General features: G+C 46.9%; 1 protein-coding gene across 2 annotated transcripts in view; it reads right to left on the reverse strand.

Moving 5' to 3' along the window:
* Positions 1-3,388, reverse strand: part of ncanb (neurocan b) — a 345,873-nt gene extending 342,485 nt beyond the window's left edge. For both annotated transcript variants that reach the window (XM_072244299.1, XM_072244300.1), the window contains exon 1: positions 3,309-3,388. The gene's annotated coding sequence lies outside the window, so the exon portion shown is untranslated. The remainder of the gene's footprint in view (positions 1-3,308) is intronic.
* Positions 3,389-19,959: the final 16,571 nt, after the last annotated feature.

Below are 19,959 nucleotides of genomic sequence, written 5' to 3' on the forward strand. Positions count from 1 at the left end.
GGGCCAAATGGTCTTTCTGCTGTTTCTCACACCTTGAGAGAGCGCCGCTCCCCTTCAGAAGCCACGCGGAGTTGTCAGCGTGGACATGGTGAAAAGGTCTAATCAGAGTTATGCGCGGAGTGAGGGAGAGACAGAAGCAGGAACAGGCCATTCAGCCCACCGTGACCCTGCTGGCCAACAGCCACCCAGTAATGCTATACGAATCCCACATCCAAACACTCAAGTCCCCCTCGTTCCTGTCGTCAGCAGTGAGAACCGAGTTCCAGCCTTATGCTCTGTGTAACCCGCTGGATTCGGCCACACCCCAACACGCCAGGTGACCGATTAAGCCACAGAGCCCGTGCATTCTTTGGGACGTGGGAGGAAACCGGAGCTCCGTGAGGGAAACCCGCGGGCTGACAGAGAGAAGATGCAAACTCCACGCAGATAGAGATCGGGATTGAAGCCAGGTCTCTGGTACTGTGAAGGACCAACTAGACTTGCTGCGCCCAAGGAGCCACTATACTAAACCTCAGTTCGCACCTCAGGGTCACACGCGCCCAGCAACCGCCACTGCTTCCTGCGAGATTCACAAATAATGAGTGTGTACGGAGCCCAGTTCCGTGCGATACCGCATCCCGGTTGTGCGGTGTCGGACCTACCTGTCCTGCCAACCCCAGACTAAAACCATAGCTCTCGGCGCTCTTGTATTGAATTCCATGTGCGTCACTCATTCTCTATTAGTATAGGGGGAAATTTTGGAATTACAGAATTAGTGTAGGGGAGAAGATGCCAATCGGCCCATCAGCTAGTGCCAGCCCATTTTAGATCAATCCCATTTTCTTCGAACATGTTTCTGGTTCAGCACCCCGACACTGGCTGCATTCAAACTGATCACAGGTGTGTACACCATCATATCTGCCACACCCTGACACTCACCGACAAGAATCAAACTGATCACCATATTTCCAACAAGGGACCACCTACCCTTGACACTACCCATGATCATCACCAAAAATTCCCTGTGTCCTCACCGGCTAACGGCTCAGGCTGACTAGACACATCAGTCCTAGTTTGTCAGACCAGGCCAGAGTCTGCAGTGAGTGACTGATCTCCTGACCCAAAAACCTTTCTGATATCTACAAGGTACAAGCCAGGACCACTCGCTGTGTTTTTCAGTTTTATCTTGCCTCTTTCAATACCTCTCTATCGCTGATTATCACGTGTTTCCTGCCTTCCCCCTATCCAAGTGCATCACTTCACCTCTCAAAGAGCCTCACCTTCACCTTCCCCATCCCAAAGATCATCACCTTCACCTTTTCCTCTTCCCTAGTCCATCACCTCACTCTTCCCCCTCCCAAAGTGCATCATCTTCACTTTTCCCCTTCCCAAGAGCATCACGTCAACTTTCTCCCACCCAAAGAACATCACCATCACCTTTCCACGTTTCCAAGTGCATCACCTCTCTCTTTCCCTCCCAAAGTCCATCACCTTCACCCTTCCCCCTTCCCAAGTTCATTACCACAGCCTTCCCCACTCATCTGATCAGGTCGCCTTTCTCCTGATGGCTTCTGCTCCATGAATCACTGAAGGTTGGTTTGCATGTGCAACAGGTTATCAAGAAGGCAAATATGGAACAGTATCAATGGGCTGAATGGCTTAATTCTGTTCCTATGTCTTATGGTCTTATGGATTGTTAGCCATGCCAGGGAGAGTGAATTTAAGAGCAGGGAGGTTATGTTACAACTCTACAGGGCACTAGTGAGGCAGCACCATAAGTACCATGTGCAGTTCTGATCGCCTTCCTGGAGGAAGGATATATTGGTTTTGGAGGCAGTGCAAAGGAGGTTCACGGGTTTGATTCCAGAGATGAAGGGATTTAGCCTGTGAGGAAACATTGAGTCACCTGGGACTATACTTGTTGGAACTCAGAAGATTGACAGGGGGTCTCATGGAAACATAAAATTATTAAAGGAATAGATAAGACAGAGACAGAGAAGTTGTTTCCACTGGTAGGTGAGACTAGAACTAGGAGACATACTGTAGACCCAAGATTTGGGCAAATAGATTTAGGAGAGATATATTTCTGCATTCAGTGTTGCCAGATCTTTCAACACATCCTCCATGGTCTCAACATTCCCAATACTTATTCTTCTCCTTTGAATTTTCCCTTTCTCTGTGGTAAATGCTAAATTTTACAAATTTTCCCCAATGTCTAATGGATTGCTTTTTTTTGCTCTCTGATACAACCCACTCTCTCTTTCCTTCATCTATTTAAAGAACATCTGAGGTTTTGCCTTGAGTTACCACTGATGATGTTGAGACATCTTTAAACAGCAGATGGAATCTCCACATAATGTCATGTCTGGCATATGTCTTCTTCCACAGTGCAGTTCTCCTTCAGTGCTGCAGAGTCATAGAAAACTACAGCACAGAAACAAGCCCTTCAGCCCATCCACTCCATGCCAAACCATTTAGCTGTCTAGTCCCATTGACCTGCATCTGCATCAAAGCCCTCCATACCCCTCCCGTCCATGTACCTATCCAAACTTCACTTATTTGTTGAAATCAAAATTACATCCACCACTTGCACCCACAGCTCATACCGCACTACCACCACCCTCTGAGTGAAGAAGTCTCCCATCCTCTTCCCCTTAAACATTTCACCTTTCACCATTAACCCATCACCATAGTCTCACCCAACCTCAGTGAAAAAGCCTGCTTGCATTTACCCTGTCTATACCCCTCACAATTTTGTCTGCTTCTATCCTAGAGGTGACCCGATAGAGGTGTATAAGATGATGAGAGGCATTGATCATGTGGATAGTCAGAGGCTTTTTCCCAGGGCTGGAATGGCTTACACAAGAGGGCACAGTTTTAAGATGCTTGGAAGTAGGTATAGGGGAGATGTCAGGGGTAAGTTTTTTACGGAGAGAGTGGTGAATGCGTGGAATGAGCTGCCAGCGACGGTAGTGGAGGCGGATACAATAGGGTCTTTTAAGAGACTCCTGGACAGGTATATGGAGCTCAGAAAAATAGAGGGCTATGGGTAACCCTAGATAATTTCTAAGGTAAGGATATGTTCGGCACAGCTTTGTGGGCCGAAGGGCTTGTATTGTGCTGTAGGTTTTCTATGTTTCTATCAAATCTCCCCTCATTCTTCTATGGTCCAAGGAATAAAGTCCTACTCTATTCAATCTTTCCTTATAACTCAGGTCCTCCAGTTCCAGCAACATCCTTGTAAATTTTCTCTGTACTCTTTCAATCTTAATGACATCTTTCCTGTAACCTAATAGTCAGCCTAGGATTTTTGGGACTTGAACACTTACCCATCAGTGCCACTTATGGAGCAAGGGTTCACATATCAGTAGATAAAGGACGTTAGCTTTAGATTGTACATCTTCACACTGTCCTAAATTGTCCAATGAAGTAGGAACCATTCTGTCGATCTGCTCCAGCCTGGTCCGTTGATCCACTCAGTGTAACCAGCAGACAGGAAACTCCCAGCTTTGTGCTGAAGGAAAGAGAATCTGGTTACTGTTATGGCGTTGGGTGGGGGGAGGGAGGTGGTCAGGAAGGAAAGTGAAGGAGAGAGTGGGAAGTGTAAAGGGCAGGAGCAATGGAGTCATAGGTTATTGTTAAAAGTAATAGACATGGGAAATGTTTTGAAGCCCACACTTCTTACAAGGCAATCAATTACTATTTAACCAAGAGAGGCTCTGACAGTTCAAGACCATTTTCACCACCACAGGGCAGCCTGTTACTTCACAACCAATAAAGTATTTCTGTAGCTACTATAGTCACTGTTCTAATTAGCTATTTTTAAAGAAAATATGACTGAAATGAGAATTAAAAAAAAAGAAAATTGACATACCCTGGTGACTTGAAATGTAAACTTATTAAAATGGAAGACACATTTGGGGCCAGATACAAGGAGGCAAATCCCCAAGCAAATTGGCAATGCAATCTACAAAGTTCAATACAATCGGTGCTCATTCAATCATTGCTCTGTCTGTGCGTGTCACTCTGAACTAATCTACTTAGTCTCTATTCGCTGAACACCTTGTAATGGAAGTGTCCAATATCTCAGCATAAGAAAACATTCTTCTGCCCCAATCCACAAACAGCAACTAACATCCAGAGAGCACCCGACACCTCCAAGAAACATCACAAGGAGTTGCAAAGGTTCTGGAAGGAAAATGTACCAAGCACCGAATAGGGAGAGGCCAGGGAGTGAGGAAGAGGCTGACTATTACACAAGGTAGTGCTTTGTGCTTTGCACCTCAGCCCGAGCAGAATGCTGTTTTGTTTGGCTGTTTTCCTGTACTGTTGAATGACAATTGAACTTGAACTTGATTTGAATGGAGAAGGAGGAGTGGGAGATTGAGGAGTGCAGAGATTTGGGAAAGGGAGTTCCAGGGACAGAAGGCCCAGTGTTGGGAGGGCGGGCACACATTAACCACAACTCCCAATCAGCTTTTCTCTTGAACGTGATACAAAACCCTTTGCAGATCAGAATCAGAATCAGAATCCTTTATTATCGCCAAGTATGTGGACACATACAGGGAATTTGATGCCGGTTTCCCTGAGCTCTCGCTGCACAGAATCAAAAAGCAAACAAAACAATAGTGCAAATAATCATGAACTATATACAATGAGGTATCCCTGTGTATGTACAGGTGAACTTGGTTTATAATAGACTAAAATTCAAGTGTTCATAAGACTGATAGCATACGGAAAGAAACTGTTCTTGTACCTATTTGTCCTGGCATACAGTGATCTAAAGCGCCTACCAGAAGGAAGGAGTTGGAACAGGTGATGTCCAGGATGTGATGGGTCTACAATGATGCTGCTTGCTCACTTCCTGACTGTAGATGCATATAAATCCTGGATCGAGGGCAGCTTCACACCAATAATCCTTTCCGCAGCCCTGACGGTTCTTTGGAGTCTATTCTTGTCTTGTTTGGTAGCTGATCCAAACCAGACAGTGATGAACGAACAGAGAACAGACTGGATTATTCCTGAATAGAATTGAATCAGCAGCTCCTGAGGCAGGTTGTACTTCCTGAGCTGATGTAGGAAATACAACCTCTGCTGAGCCTTTTTGATAAGAGTGTCCGCATTGGGTGTCCACTTCAGGTCCTGGGAGACTGTGACACCCAGAAACCTGAAGGTCTCCACAGCAGACACAATACTGTTGAGTACAGTGAGTGGGGGGAGTATTGGGGGGCTCCTCCTGAAGTCCACTGTCATCTCCACAGTCTTGAGCGTATTTAGCTCCAAATTGTTCTGACCACACCAGAGGGCCAGCCGTTCCACCACCCGTGTGCATGCAGACTCATCACCGTCTCGGATAAGGCCAATGACAATTATGTCGTCTGCAAACTTTAGGAGTTTAACAGATGGATCCTGTGAGGTGCAGTCATTAGGGTAAAGGGAGAAGAGCAGTGGGGAGAGCACACATCCCTGGGGGGCACCGGTACTGATTGTCCGGGTGCTAGAAACGATGCTCCGCAGCCTCACTTGCTGCACCCTGTCAGTCAGGAAGCTTGTGATCCACTGACAGATGGCGGGGGAGACAGTGAGCTGGGTGAGTTTGGAGTGGAGGATTTCTGGGACGATGGTGTTGAACGCCAAGCTGAAGTCAACAAACAGGACCCTCACAGAAGTTCCTGGGTTGTCGAGGTGTTGTAGTATGTAATGCAGTCCCAGGTTGACTGCATCATCCACTGACCTATTTGCCTGATAAGCAAACTGCAGGGGTCCAGCAGGGGGCCTGTGATGTCCTTCAGGTGAGCCAACACTAGTCTCTCAGAGGACTTCATGACCACAGATGTCAAGGCAACAGGCCTGTAGTCATTTAGTCCCTTGATAGTGGGTTTCTTAGGGACTGGAATGATAATGGAGCGCTTGAAGCAATGAGGGACTTCACACAGCTCCAGTGATCTATTGAAGATCTGTGTGTAGATGGGGGCCAGCTGATCAGCGCAGGTCTTCAGTCAGGAGGGCGACACACCGTCTGGGCCTGGCGCTTTCCGGGTCTTCTGCCTCCGGAAAGGATTCACAAAGTAAAGGGCTAACAAATGGAACACAGCAACTGCAGAATTATCACCCACCTTCTGTAGAGGCCAAACTCAAGTGAATCATAAAGGGAAGGGGTAGGAAAGAACAAAAAAATAGCTTCCAGCAGGATGGGGGAGTCATCAGGTACCAAATGCTTGAGTGTTGCCTAGCAACCACCTCAGGAAGACCTTGGAAAGACATCTTCTCCTGAGAACACTTCTTAGTGAAAAGTCGAATACCCAAAATAATTGCAATAACACTAATTCAAAGGGAATCAAAGGATACAAAATGTAAAGTGACATTTTCAAGGTAAAGGCCTACAATTGTCATACAGAAAAAAGTGAAGCAGTCAGTTATAATTACCCTGAAGAGATGAAGAGATGTCAAATAGAAATCAGAATCATCCGTAAAAACAACATAAGGCAGGTGGGGAATTTAGTTAAACAACGCAAACAGATGGAGCTCAGTAAATACAAAACAACATCAGCCATGAAGTTCTCGGATATTCTTCTGACATAAAAGGCAGCCATTCGGTTTGTCAAGCCCATACTAACTCATGAAGGTTCTCAGCCAGAAAGGTTGATTGTTTATTCTTCTCCATAGACGCTGCCTAGGTCAGCATTTTGGGTGCATACTTCCATGCCTGCTGTTCCATTGAAACCACTCCACGTCACATGTCCATCAAGTCGCCCCACTCCCCTGCCAAGCAGCCACAGCAGCGGTTATTTTCAAAGCCAATTAAACAACTGGTTTGCCTTTTGGGACTCAGGAGGAAATCAGGGCACCAGAGCCTCCACACAGAGAGTGACCAAACTCGGGAGTGGTGTGCACTGCACAGCTGGGCATCAGGCTCAATCCCACCACAGAGGGAGGGGGCAGTCCAGGCAGGGGTCCCAACCAAAACACAGCCGTATCCCTTCAGAACTAGCCTCTCCACTGGAGGTGAACGACAGATCTGGCAGGAGATGCTTTCTTTTCTCCCTCCTCAGAAGCAGCCTGACCTGGGGAGTGTTCCAGCATTTCTTGGTTATTTCAGATTTCCAGCACTTGCTGTTTCTTTCACTTTTGTATTCTACACTTCCCGTTCTGCTTTGATAAAACTCCAGAGAACATTCTACCAATTCTCAGCTCCTCAGCATTAGGTCCTAATAAAGGGTCTCAACCCAAAACATTGGCTGTTTATTCATCTCCATGGATGCTGCCTGACCTGTTGCATTCCTCCAACATTTTGTGTGTGTTGCTCAGAATAAGGGCATTGCCCACTGACTGTCCAGTGCTGAAATCTTACCCATGAGGTGTGGCCATTGCCCAGGGCTGGGACTTTACCCACGAGGTGTGGCCATTGCCCTGGGATTGGACTATTACCCACTGAGGTGTGGCCATTGCCCAGGGCTGAGATTTTACCCACTGAGGTGAGGCCAGTGCCCAGGGCTGGGACCTTACCCACTGAGATGTAGCCTCTGCCCAGGGTTTGATCATTACTCACTGAAGTCTGACCACTGCCCAGGGCTTAGCCCCGACTCACTGAAGTATGGTCACTGTCCAAGATGGGGTATTACCCAGGACTGGGGTCACTGCCCAGGACTGGAATGCATCTCAGGAGGTGGGAGTTGGGGGGGGGGAGCGCTGTTGCAGCCACGAGGTAATGAGGTACAGGTATCAGCCCAGCTGGTAAACCTATCAAGTGCAGCCCACAGTGAATCCAGGGCACAAGCACTGTGCACCTGCGGGTCCGGTGTATTCGGGAGGAGCAGTTATGGAGAGTGGCGAGGTGAAGGGTACGGGGATGGCGGACAAAGGAGCGAGTCGTGCGGCAGAATGCAGAGAGGACGAGCACATGTTTGACAATTTCCCCACCACAGCTTACAACATGTAACATCAAGGCAAAGAAAAGATATGTGTGTGCCTGGAAGCAGTCGGGCTGGATAGAGAGACTGACAGCAGGGAGTAATTACCTAGCTCTCGGCTTCTAGAGACGGAGAGGGCTCTCTGTGATCGATGGGTACGTGAGCAACTTACGACCAAACATTTACCAGACAACCCGCATTAAAAACAAAGCAGGAAAATCAGAATTAAGCGTACAATGTAATGAGCACGAGTTTATTCGTTGGTGTCACTCTGATCTGCGGTTCACACTGACAGGGGTTAACCAGGGCTGCCGCTTACAGATTCTCCGCTCTTTTCCCTCATTACAGCGAGGCAATATGGAGATAGACCCCTGAGTCCCGCAGTTAAACTGATACAGTGTAGTCATGGCGACCATGCTCCGGAGCGGGGGAGCACAACATGCTGCAGTCTTTTAACCCTTGATGGCGGACAAAGACTTTTAAAAACATACAAATCCGGAACATCAGGGCGGCTGTTCTGACGGACCAACCGGTCCAATATTCCTACAAAGCACCGGTGAGCTGCAGAGGAACTCGAAGAGCTGAACGGTATGATCAGGTCATCAAATTCCCGGATCAGATTGGGAATTCATTAGGTGCAAAATTAAACCAAGTTCTTTTGCCCGGGAGACAAGCCGTGAAAGCTGTGGCTCAGAGCCATTTCAAGTATTGATAGTTTTCATTGCCGTAACGTGAACTGGGAAAGACCTTTCAATACATCACTCCGGGAGCTGGCTGACGCCGGCTGGCAACTCGTCTACAAAAGCGCACTAGTCTCCCCTGCATCGAGCTGTGAACTCAGCCAGTTCCATCCTGGGCACTAGTTCCCTCAGCATCAAACTCAGCCAGTTCCATCATGGGCACTAGTTCCCTCAGCATCAAACTCAGCCAGTTCCATCATGGGCATTGACCTCCCCAGCATCAAACTCAGCCAGTTCCATCCTGCGCACTAGTTCCCTCAGCATCAAACTCAGCCAGTTCCATCATGGGCATTAACCTCCCTCAGCATCAAACTCAGCCAGTTCCATCATGGGCACTAGTTCCCTCAGCATCAAACTCAGCCAGTTCCATCCTGGGCACTGACCTCTCCAACATCAAACTCAGCAAGTTCCATCATGGGCATTAACCTCCCCAGCATCAAACTCAGCCAGTTTCATCCTGGGCACTAGTTCCCTCAGCATCAAACTCAGCCAGTTCCATCCTGGGCACTAGTTCCCTCAGCATCAAACTCAGCCAGTTCCATCCTGGGCACTAGTTCCCTCAGCATCAAACTCAGCCAGTTCCATCATGGGCATTGACCTCTCCAACATCAAACTCAGCCAGTTCCATCCTGGGCATTAATCTCCCCAGCATCAAACTCAGCCAGTTCCATCCTGGGCACTAGTTCCCTCAGCATCAAACTCAGCCAGTTCCATCATGGGCACTGACCTCTCCACATCAAAACTCAGCCAGTTCCATCATGTGCACTAGTTCCCTCAGCATCAAACTCAGCCAGTTCCATCATGGGCATTGACCTCCCCAACATCAAACTCAGTCAGTTCCATCATGGGCATTGACCTCCCCAGCATCAAACACAGCCAGTTCCATCACGGGCATTGACCTCTCCAACATCAAACTCAGCAAGTTCCATCATGGGCATTAATCTCCCCAGCATCAAACCCAGCCAGTTCCATCATGGGCATTGACCTCCCCACCATCAAACTCAGCCAGTTCAATCATGGGCATTGACCTCCCCAGCATCAAACACAGCCAGTTCCATCCTGGGCACTAGTTCCCTCAGCATCAAACTCAGCCAGTTCCATCATGGGCACTGACCTCTCCACATCAAAACTCAGCCAGTTCCATCATGTGCACTAGTTCCCTCAGCATCAAACTCAGCCAGTTCCATCATGGGCATTGACCTCCCCAACATCAAACTCAGTCAGTTCCATCATGGGCATTGACCTCCCCAGCATCAAACACAGCCAGTTCCATCATGGGCATTGACCTCTCCAACATCAAACTCAGCAAGTTCCATCATGGGCATTAATCTCCCCAGCATCAAACCCAGCCAGTTCCATCATGGGCATTGACCTCCCCAGCATCAAACTCAGCCAGTTCAATCATGGGCATTGACCTCCCCAGCATCAAACACAGCCAGTTCCATCATGGGCATTGACCTCCCCAGCATCAAACTCAGCCAGTTTCATCATGGGCATTAACCTGCCCAGCATCAAACTCAGCAAGTTCCATCATGGGCATTAACCTGCCCAGCATCAAACTCAGCCAGTTCCATCATGGGCATTAACATCCCCAGCATCAAACTCAGCCAGTTCTATCATGACACTGACATACCCAGCATCAAACTCAGCCAGTTCCATTGTGGACACAGGCTCCACCAGCATCAAACACAGCCAGTACCATCATGGGCATTAACATCACCAGCAAACTCAGCCATTTCCATCATGGGCATTGACATCCCCATCATCAAACACAGCCAGTACCATCATGGGCATAAACCTCCCCAGCATCAAACTCAGCAGATTCCATCATGGGTGTTAACGTCCCCAGCATTATACTCAGCCAGTTCTATCATGGGCATTTTCGTCTGCAGCATCAAATTCTGACAGTTCCATCATGGGCAACCATTCCCCCAGCATCAAAATCAGTAGTTCCATCATGGGCAGTACCCTCCTAAGCATCAAACTCAGCCAGTTCCATCTTGGGCATTGACCTCCCCAGCATCAAACTCAGCCAGTTCCATCATGACTCTGACCTCCCCGGCATCAAACTCAGCCAGTCCCATCATGGACATTAACATCCCCAGCATCCAACTCAGCCAGTTCCATCATGGGCATTAACCTCCCCAGCAACAAACTCAACCAGGTCCATCATGGGCAATAACCTTCGCAGCATCAAATACAGCCAGTTCCATCATGGTCATTAACCTCCCCAGCATCAAACTCAGCCAGTTCCATCATGGGCATTAACCTCCCCAGCATCAAACTCAGCCAGTTGCATCATGGGCATTAACCTCCCCAGCACCAAACTCAGCCAGTTCTATCATGACACCGCCTCCCCAGCATCAAACTCAGCCAGTTCCATCATGGGCATTAACATCCCCAGCATCAAACTCAGCCAGTTCCATCATGGGCAGTGACCTCTGCAGCATCAAACTCGGCCAGTTCCTTCATGGGCAGTGACCTCCGCAGCATCAAACTTGGCCAGTTCCTTCATGGGCAGTGACCTCCGCAGCATCAAACTCAGCCAGTTCCATCATGGGCAGTGACCTCCGCAACATCAAACTCAGCCAGTTCCATCATGGGCACAACCCTTCCCAGTATTTAACTCAGCAAGTTCCACATGAGCACTATCTCCCCAGAATTAAAGGCATATTCAAAAGTTGATGCCTAAAAAGGCAGCACTCATCATTAAAGCCCTCCACCACCCAGGACATGCCTTCTTCTCATTGCAATCATCAAGAATGAGGTACAGGAGCCTAAAGATACACACTCAACGTTTCAGGAACAGCTTCTTCCCCACGACCATTAGATCTGTAAATGGTCACTGCCACAAAACAACAAATTTCACACATATGTCAATGATAATAAACCTGATTCTGCTTCTGATTCTTTATGTTAATTCAACAGAATTGTACCTCGACGGAGGGGTATTGGCTGAGGTAGGCAGGGGATTTGTTGGTGTGAGAAAGGACAAAGAGACAAATGGATGGATCTGCTGGAATTCTTCACAAGGATCATTGGAAGCTCTATCATACATTCACCTTACCCATACACATCCTGACCGTTCCTGGTTCACTATTCCAATCATGCCCATATTTCATGGAAGACCATTCAATGTTCTCCAACACTGGGTCTCCTCTGTGTCCTGTATCTTGCCATGGCATCACTGGTCAAACCCCACCCCCCTCCCCAAACACACTGACCAGCCTCTCCCACACACCCACTCCATAAACAGTGTCCTTGGCAAGTGATCTCCATTGATCTCTCTAAGGAGCCAGAGAAAGCTGGGCTAACATTTATGTAGCAACCTTCACATCCACTTTGGGATGTCCCAAAGTACCTGCAGCTGACGTCAGTCCAGGTTACAGTAACAATGTGGGAAACACAGTAATGTTCCACAAACAGTGATAAGGTCATAACCATCTGAGAGGGAGGGAGAATGATGGACTCAATCAGACAGATACAGTTAATTACAGGGAACGACTATGACCAAGAGCTAGGATAAGAGGCTCTGAGTGTCCAGTGTGTTGCTGTGGGAGAACGTTTTCCAGCATTAAAGGTTTACGAGTTCACCAAGCAAAGTTGAGGTGCTATTCCATCCTAGTGGATGAAGATGAGATCACTTCACTAAGGACAGATGATGTGGTCTTTTCAACCACTGAATCACAAGCCACAGCGATTCGCTCTGGAGAGAGTCATCATACTCCAGGTCAGACGAGAGATAACCCAGGTCAGGTTTCAGACCACAGTAGCCAGGTAGGTCCTTCGCATGATGGCGGTGGTGAGGAGGTAGAGAAGAAGAGAAAGGTCAAGTGGCCAGCAATGGCAGATGAGAAGGCTTGGCGTGTGTTTGATGAGGATGTCAGTATGATGTTGGAGAACACGCTCAGGGGAACATCAAAGAGGAAGTTGGAAGTGATGGGCGATATGATTTACGATATTGGAAAGTACAGGTTTGGTTTGGTGGAGTTTAAGAAAACAAAGCCTACACAGCAATCAAGCAGGTGCCAGGTGGAGATTAGTAGGTTGAGGAGAGAGCTTAGATCGTTGAGACAGAGGTGGAAGGTAGCAAGTGAGGGTGACAAGCCAGGGCTTGCTGATCTCCCAGAGCACTTTTGAATAAAGTTAGCATCACTCTGTTGTGCAGAGTCACGACGTAAAAAGGGAAGGCAAGAAAGTCGTTCTTTGAGAACCCTCACGAGTTCACAAAGAAACTGTTTGAACAAAGTAAGAGCGGGCAGCTTAACATCTCTCAACAAGAACTTGAGGATCACCTAGCAAGCACTTACTCTAACGAACAGTGGGAGGCTCCTTTGCGTGACATTTCAGGGCTTGTGAAGCCTACCAAGCCAGAAGTGAAGTTCAATCTGTCAGAACCCAAACTGGCAGAAGTTGAATGGTTCATCAGAAAGGCAAGGTCAGGCTCAGTGCCAAGACCTAATGGAGTGCCGTATAAGGTGTTCAAGAAGTGTGAAGAGCTGAGGAAATACTTGTGGAGATTGTTAAAGGTGGTGTGGAGACAAGGTGTTGTTCCTTTAACATGGAGTGAGGCTGAAGGAGTATACATCCCAAAGGAAGAGAATTCTTCTACATTGAATCAGTTCCCACCGATTTCACTCCTGAATGTAGAAGGGAAGATCATGTTTGGCATTCTGACAGAAAGAATATCTTCATTTGTGATAGAGAATGGATTGGTAAATACATCTATGCAGAAGGCAGGAATACCAGGCTTCCCAGGATGCCTTGAACATTCTAGTATGATATGGCATACCATCCAGGAGTCGAAAAGATTGAGAAGAAATCTGGCTGTAGTTTGGCTTGATCTGGCAAATGCGTATGGTTCTGTTCCCCATGTCCTAACTGAGTTTGCGATGGAATTCCTATGGATTCCTGCTAAGGTGAAGAACTTCGTTATGCAGTACTACAACAGTTTCCGGATGAGGTTTTCCACTCAGCAGTTTACAACTAGGTGGCAGAGCCTGGATGTTGGAATCCCAATGGGATGTGCGATTTCACCCATCCTTTTTGTGTTAGCCATGGAGGTCATCGTGAGGGCTGCAGAATCAGTGGGACCAGGTGTCGCACTTGATGGTGAAGTGGAGTTACCACCAATATGAGCGTTCATGGACGATCTCACTCTTTTGGGTCCCAGCTCGGAGGCACTGGAAATTGTACTATCTAGACTCGAGGAGCTAATGGATTGGGGAAGAATGAAGTTCAAGACCAAGAAGTCAAGGAGCCTTATTCTTAGGAGAGGAAAGCTGGTTGACTTTCATTTCACCCTTTGTGGAGAGGAGATTCCATCTATTCAGGACCAACCAGTTAAGAGCCTCGGGTGATGGTACACAGAGCAGCTGAGAGACACCAAGAGGGTTCAAGAGACAGGAGAACAGATCAGCAGAGGTCTGATATCTGTTGACAAGTGTGGCTTGTCTGGCAAGTTGAAGTTGTGCTGCTTGCAGTATGGACTGATGCCACGGATAATGTGGCCACTAACTGTCTATGAAGTGGCAATGTCCCACATTGAGGCAATGGAACGGAAGATCAACAAGTATGTGAAGAGGTGGCTTGGAGTACCAGGCAGCCTCACCAATGTTGCAATCCACAGTAGCTTACCATCCCAGTGCAATCCCTTGTGGAAGAGGTCAAGGTAGCCAAGACAAGATCATTCTTGATGCTTTGAGACTCAAAAGACCCTGACATCAAGAACACCCAGCCGGATGTGAGATCAGGCAGGAAGTGGTCAGCCCGTGTAGCAGTTGATGAGGCAGAGTCTAGGTTGAAGCACAAGGTGATGGTTCAGGCTATCCAGCTAGGCCACCAGGGACTTGGATGGACAACTCACAAGTGGTGGTCATCTTCTACAGGTAAGGAGCACCGTAAGCTTGTAACACAAGAAATACGAGAGGTTGAAGAGGAGAAGAGGTTAGCTAAAACAGCTGGCCTGGCCAAACAAGGGACTTGGACCCGGTGGGAAAGTGTTGAATAACGACATCTATCTTGGAATGTTCTGTGGCAGATGGAACTGCTCCGCATTTCTTTTCTATGCAGAGCAGCGTACGATCTGCTCCCAACACCTGCCAACCTCAGCACCTGGTATGAAGATAAGACAGACAGGTGTGCTGCTTGTGGCGAGAAGGGAACACTTCAACATATTTTGAGTGCATGCAGAGTCAATCTCTCCAGCAGCATGTACGCTTGGAGACATAACAACATTCTCAAAGTTGTAACAGAAGCGGTTGAGCAGAGAGTACTGCAGCACAACTTATCTCATGCCCCATGCTGCACAGAACATTTGTGAAAGAAGGCTCCAAGTCAAGGGTGTACAGCGCAGGCTCATGATCAAGCATACTTTCTTCAGCCAAAGATTGGTGTGTCAAAGCCAACCTGGATGGGAAAGGCAGTTTCCCGGAGCAAATAGCTTTCACCACATTGCGTCCAGATATAATCATATGGTCTGACACCAGTAGAGAAGTGGTTATTGGTGAACTCACAATCCCCTGGGAAGACAACATCGATGAAGCCCACGAGCGCAAGTTAACCAAGTATACAGAATTAAGATCAGAGTGCAGAGACAGAGGGTGGAAGGTCTCATGCTATCCATTCAAAATAGGCTGCCATGGGTTTATTGCGTTCACTTTCCAGAAGTGGCTGTGTGACCTTGGCTTCACTAGAAGAGAGATCAAGTCAACCAGCAGGGCTGTAGCTGGGGCAGCAGAGAAAGGATCTGCATGGGTGTGGACCAAATATGTCCAGAGGGGCAGGTAGTCAGACAGTGTATACATATCTTGCAAACCCTTCAGTAGTTGCATAGACACCTGAAGAGCAGACTATCTATTGGATGGAAGTGACCAACAACTCTGATAGAGGCAGATGCTAAGTTTTTAAGCTCACCAGTGGGAGGTGGTGCTTTAGCACTGCTGGCCCACCACCTCGAGGGAGTTTTGATCATAAGCAGGCTGAAACTCCTGAAGACAGGTGGCAGATCAACTGATGGTCCCACTGGTGATAGCACAGGACAGTTAACATCTTAGTCCATGTGTATTTTTAACTCTAACTATTGGTGATTGAGGGGCAACTGTTGGCAAGGACACCCTGGCACGAACATCTGTCAGACATCCAGAATACCTACCTACCTGGTTGGATCCCTGGCAGAAACGTAAATAATGCAATAGGATCTTCTATGCCCACCTGAATAGACAGAATGGCCTGGCTTCACCAGCACACCTGAAGGATGGTCCCTGTAACGGCCCTGGTACTACCCGACACAGGACCTCACAATGTGCTGCGGTGGTGTGTAACTCAGAATCTGAATCAGATTCATTATCACTGACATATTTAGTGAAATTTGGTGTTTTGCAACAGTAGTACAGTGCAATACATAAAACTTACAATATCTTACAAAAAGAATATATTAAAAATGAATAAGTAGTGTTGAAGGGGAGCAAAAGAGTGAGGTGGTGTTCATTTGCATATGGACTATTCAGAAGTCTGATGGTGAAAGGGAAGAAGCTGTTTCTGAAACATTGAGTGTGTGTCTTCTCCTTGATGGCAGAGAGAATGAGAAGAGGGAATGTCTGCCTTACACAGCCTGCACTATGCAGCGGTGTTCTATGTTCTATGTCCTGGGTGATGGGGGTAGTCCTTCATGACGGATGCTACTTTATTGAGGCATTACCTTTCGAAGGTATCCTCAATGCTGGGGAGGCTGGTGCCCATGATGGAGCTGGCTGAGTTTACGATTCTCTGCAGCTTTTTCTGATTCTGTGCAATGGCTTCTCCATACCAGATGGTGATGCAGCAGTTAGAAGGCTCTCCATCCACGGTACATCTGTAGGGCTTTGTGAGAGTCTTTGGTAACATACCAAGTCTCCACAAACTCCCAACAAAGGAGAGCTGTAATATGGGGTGCTTTCCCACTATAGGGGTTCTACATCTTACGTCCTGTCCACACCCTCCCCATCTCACAGCACATGGTGTGGCATCTGTAGGCTCTGTTGATGACTTACTTTGGGCTGCACCAGTAACTCAGCAGCACTCCTTGTGCTTCCTCTAATTAAAATACAGCCTCTGTCAACAGGACATCTGTTATTATGTTGTTCTATGCCTTGTCCTGTTCTGTGTTGTTCTGCCGAGCATTGTGGACATGTCATGTTGGGGCTGGACAGTGTGGCAACACTTGTGGGCAGCCCCAGAACATCCCTGGGTGTGCTGGTTGTTAACACAAACTATGCATTTCACTCTATCTTGATGTACATGTGATAAATAAATGAATCCGAATCTGAGGAGTTTCTATGACTGAGAGTGTGAAGGTGGAAATAGTGTGGCTAAGAAGCTGGTGAAGTGGGAGGTTGGGTAGTTTTTCATACATTGGGCATTCGGGTTGCTTCTGGAGTTGACGTAAAGAACTGAGGTTAGTATCTGAAGTGTAGGAGAACGAATATCTATGCAGGGAGGTTTGGTCAAAGACTCAGGAGAGCTGCATTTTGCAGGACATGGGAAGCACAAGACATAAAACATAGAAGCAGAATTAGGCCATTCGGTCCCTTGGCATCATAGTGGTGCAGCAGTTGGGGAGAAACATCATAAGACCAGGAGAAGAATTGGGCCATTTGGGCCATCAAGTCTGCTCTCTGTTCCATCATTCGATCATGGCTGGTCCTCTTTTTCCCCTCCTCAGCCCCACTCTCTGGCCTTCTCCCTGTAACCTTTGATGCCTTGGCCAATCAAGAATCTACCAAGCTCTGCTCAAATACACCCATCAACCTGGCTTCCACAGCTGCCTGAATTTCACAAATTCACCACCCTCTGGCTAAAGAAATTTCTCCGCATCTCTGTTTTAAATGGACGCCCTCCTAACCTGAGACTGTGCCCTCTTGTCCTAGATTCCCCCACTATGGGAAACATCCTTTCCACACCTACTCTGTCTAGGCCTTTCAACATTCAAAACGTATCAATTGAATCCCCCCTCATCCTTCTAAATTCCAACGAGTACAGGACCAGAACCATCAAATGTTCCTCATATGATAACCCCTTCATTCCTGGAATCATCCTTGTGAACCTCCTTTGAATCTTCTCCAATGCCAGCACATCTTTTCTTAGATAATGAGCCTGAAACTGTTCACAATACTCAAGGTGAAGCTTCACCAGTGCCTTTATAAAGCTTCAGCTTCACATCCCTGCTCTTATATTCTAGACCTCTTGAAATGAATGCTAACATGGCATTTGCCTTCCTCACCACCAACTCAGCCTGCAAGTTAACCTTTAGGGTGTTCTGCACAAGGACTCACAAGTCCCTTTGCATCTCAGATTTTTGGATTTTCCACCCGTTTAGAAAATAGTCTGCACATTTATTTCTCCTACCAAAGTGCATGACCATGCATTTTTCAACACTGTATTTCATTTGCCACTTTTTTGCCCATTCTCCTAATCTGCCTAAGTCTTTCTGTTTCCACAACATTACCTGGCCCTCCACCAATCTTCGTATCATCTGCAAATTTGGCAACAAAGCCTTCTATTCCATCATCTAAACCATTGATATACAGCAAGCAAAGAAGTGGTCCCAACACTGATCCCTGCAGCCAACCAGAAAAGGATCCTTTTACTCCCACTCACTGCCTCCTACCAATCAGCCAATACTCTATCCACATTCGTAACTTTCCTGTAATACCATGGGCTCTTAACTTGGTAATCAACCTCATGCTTAGCACTTTGTCAAAGGCTTTCTGAAAATCCAAATATACAACATCCACTGCAGCCCTTTATCTATTCTATGTGTAATCACCTCAAAGAGTTCCAACAGGTTCATCAGGCAAGATTTCCCTTAAGAAAACTAAGCTGACTTTGTCCTATCTTATCCTGTGTCACCAAGTGCTCCATAACCTCATCCTTAACAACTGACTCTAACATCTTCCCAGCCACTGAGGTCAGGCTAACAGGTCTATAATTTCTTTTCTGCTAGCTTCCTCCTTTCTTAAAAAGTGGAGTGACATTTGCAGTTTTCCAGTTATCTAAAACCGTGCCAGAGTCCAATGATTCCTGAAAGATAATTTCTAATGCCACGACAATCTCTAACACTACCTCTTTCAGAGCCCTGGGGTGCAGTTCAGCTGGTCTGGGTGACTTATGCATCTTTAGGTCTTACAGCTTTTCGAGCACCTTCTCCCTTGTAATAGTAATTGCACCCGCTTCTCTTCCTTCACACACTACAACATCTGGCATACTGCTCATGTCTTCCACAGTGAAGACTGACGCAAAATACTCATTTAGTTCATCTGCCATCTCCTTGCCCCCCATTATTATTTCTCTGGCCTCATTTTCTAGCAGTCCTATACCCACTCTCATCTCTCTTTTATTTTTTATATACTTGAAAAAGCTTTTTCTATCCACTTTGAAATTGTTTGCTAGCTTGCTTTCATATTTTATTTTTCCCTCCTAATGATTCTTTTCGTTGCTGTCCATAGGTTTTTAAAAGCTTCCCAACCCTCTATCTTCCTAATGATTTTTGCTTTGTTGTATGCCCTCTCTTTTGCTTTTACATTAGCTTGGATTTCCCTTGTCAGCCATGATTGTATTTTGCCACTTGAGTATTTCTTTGTTTTTGGAATACATCTATCCTGCACCTTTCTCATTTTTCATAGAAACTCAAGCCATAGTTACTCTACTGTTATTCCTGCCAGCATCTCTTTCCAATTTACTTTAACAAATTCCTCTCTCATACCTCTGTAATTTCCTTTACTCCAATGAAATAGGGCTACGTTTCTCCCTATCAAATTTCAAGTTGAACTCAATCACATTGTGACCACTGCCTCCTAATAGTTCCTTTATCTTAAGCTCCCTAATTGCCTCCGGTTCATTACATAACACCCTATCTAATATAGCTGATCTACTGGTAGGCTCAACAGCAAATTGCTCTAAAAACCTACCTTGTAGGCATTCAACAAATTCACTCTCTTGAGATCCATCACTAACCTGATTTTGTCAATCTACCTGTATGTTAAAATCTCCCACACCATTGACCTTTTGACACGTCTTTTCTATTTCACATTGTACTTCTGTCATCCACATCCCAGCTGGCTGCAATTTTGTCCTATCATCTGCCTGCCCTTCTTGACAGTCTGACTGCACACTATCTTAGCTTTATTTACCATCCAACTTATCCTAAGTCCCTTCACTCCAGTTCCCATCCCCTTGCCAAATTAGTTTAAACTTCCCCATGGGCTCTAAAAAACCTGCCCAGGAGAATATTGGTCCCCCTCAGGTTCAGGTGCAACCTGTCCCTTTTGAGGGAGGGAGGTCAGGCAGTCCTG

The sequence above is a fragment of the Mobula birostris genome, chromosome 26 (assembly GCF_030028105.1).
Source record: "Mobula birostris isolate sMobBir1 chromosome 26, sMobBir1.hap1, whole genome shotgun sequence".
NCBI classification, from domain to species: domain Eukaryota; kingdom Metazoa; phylum Chordata; class Chondrichthyes; order Myliobatiformes; family Myliobatidae; genus Mobula; species Mobula birostris.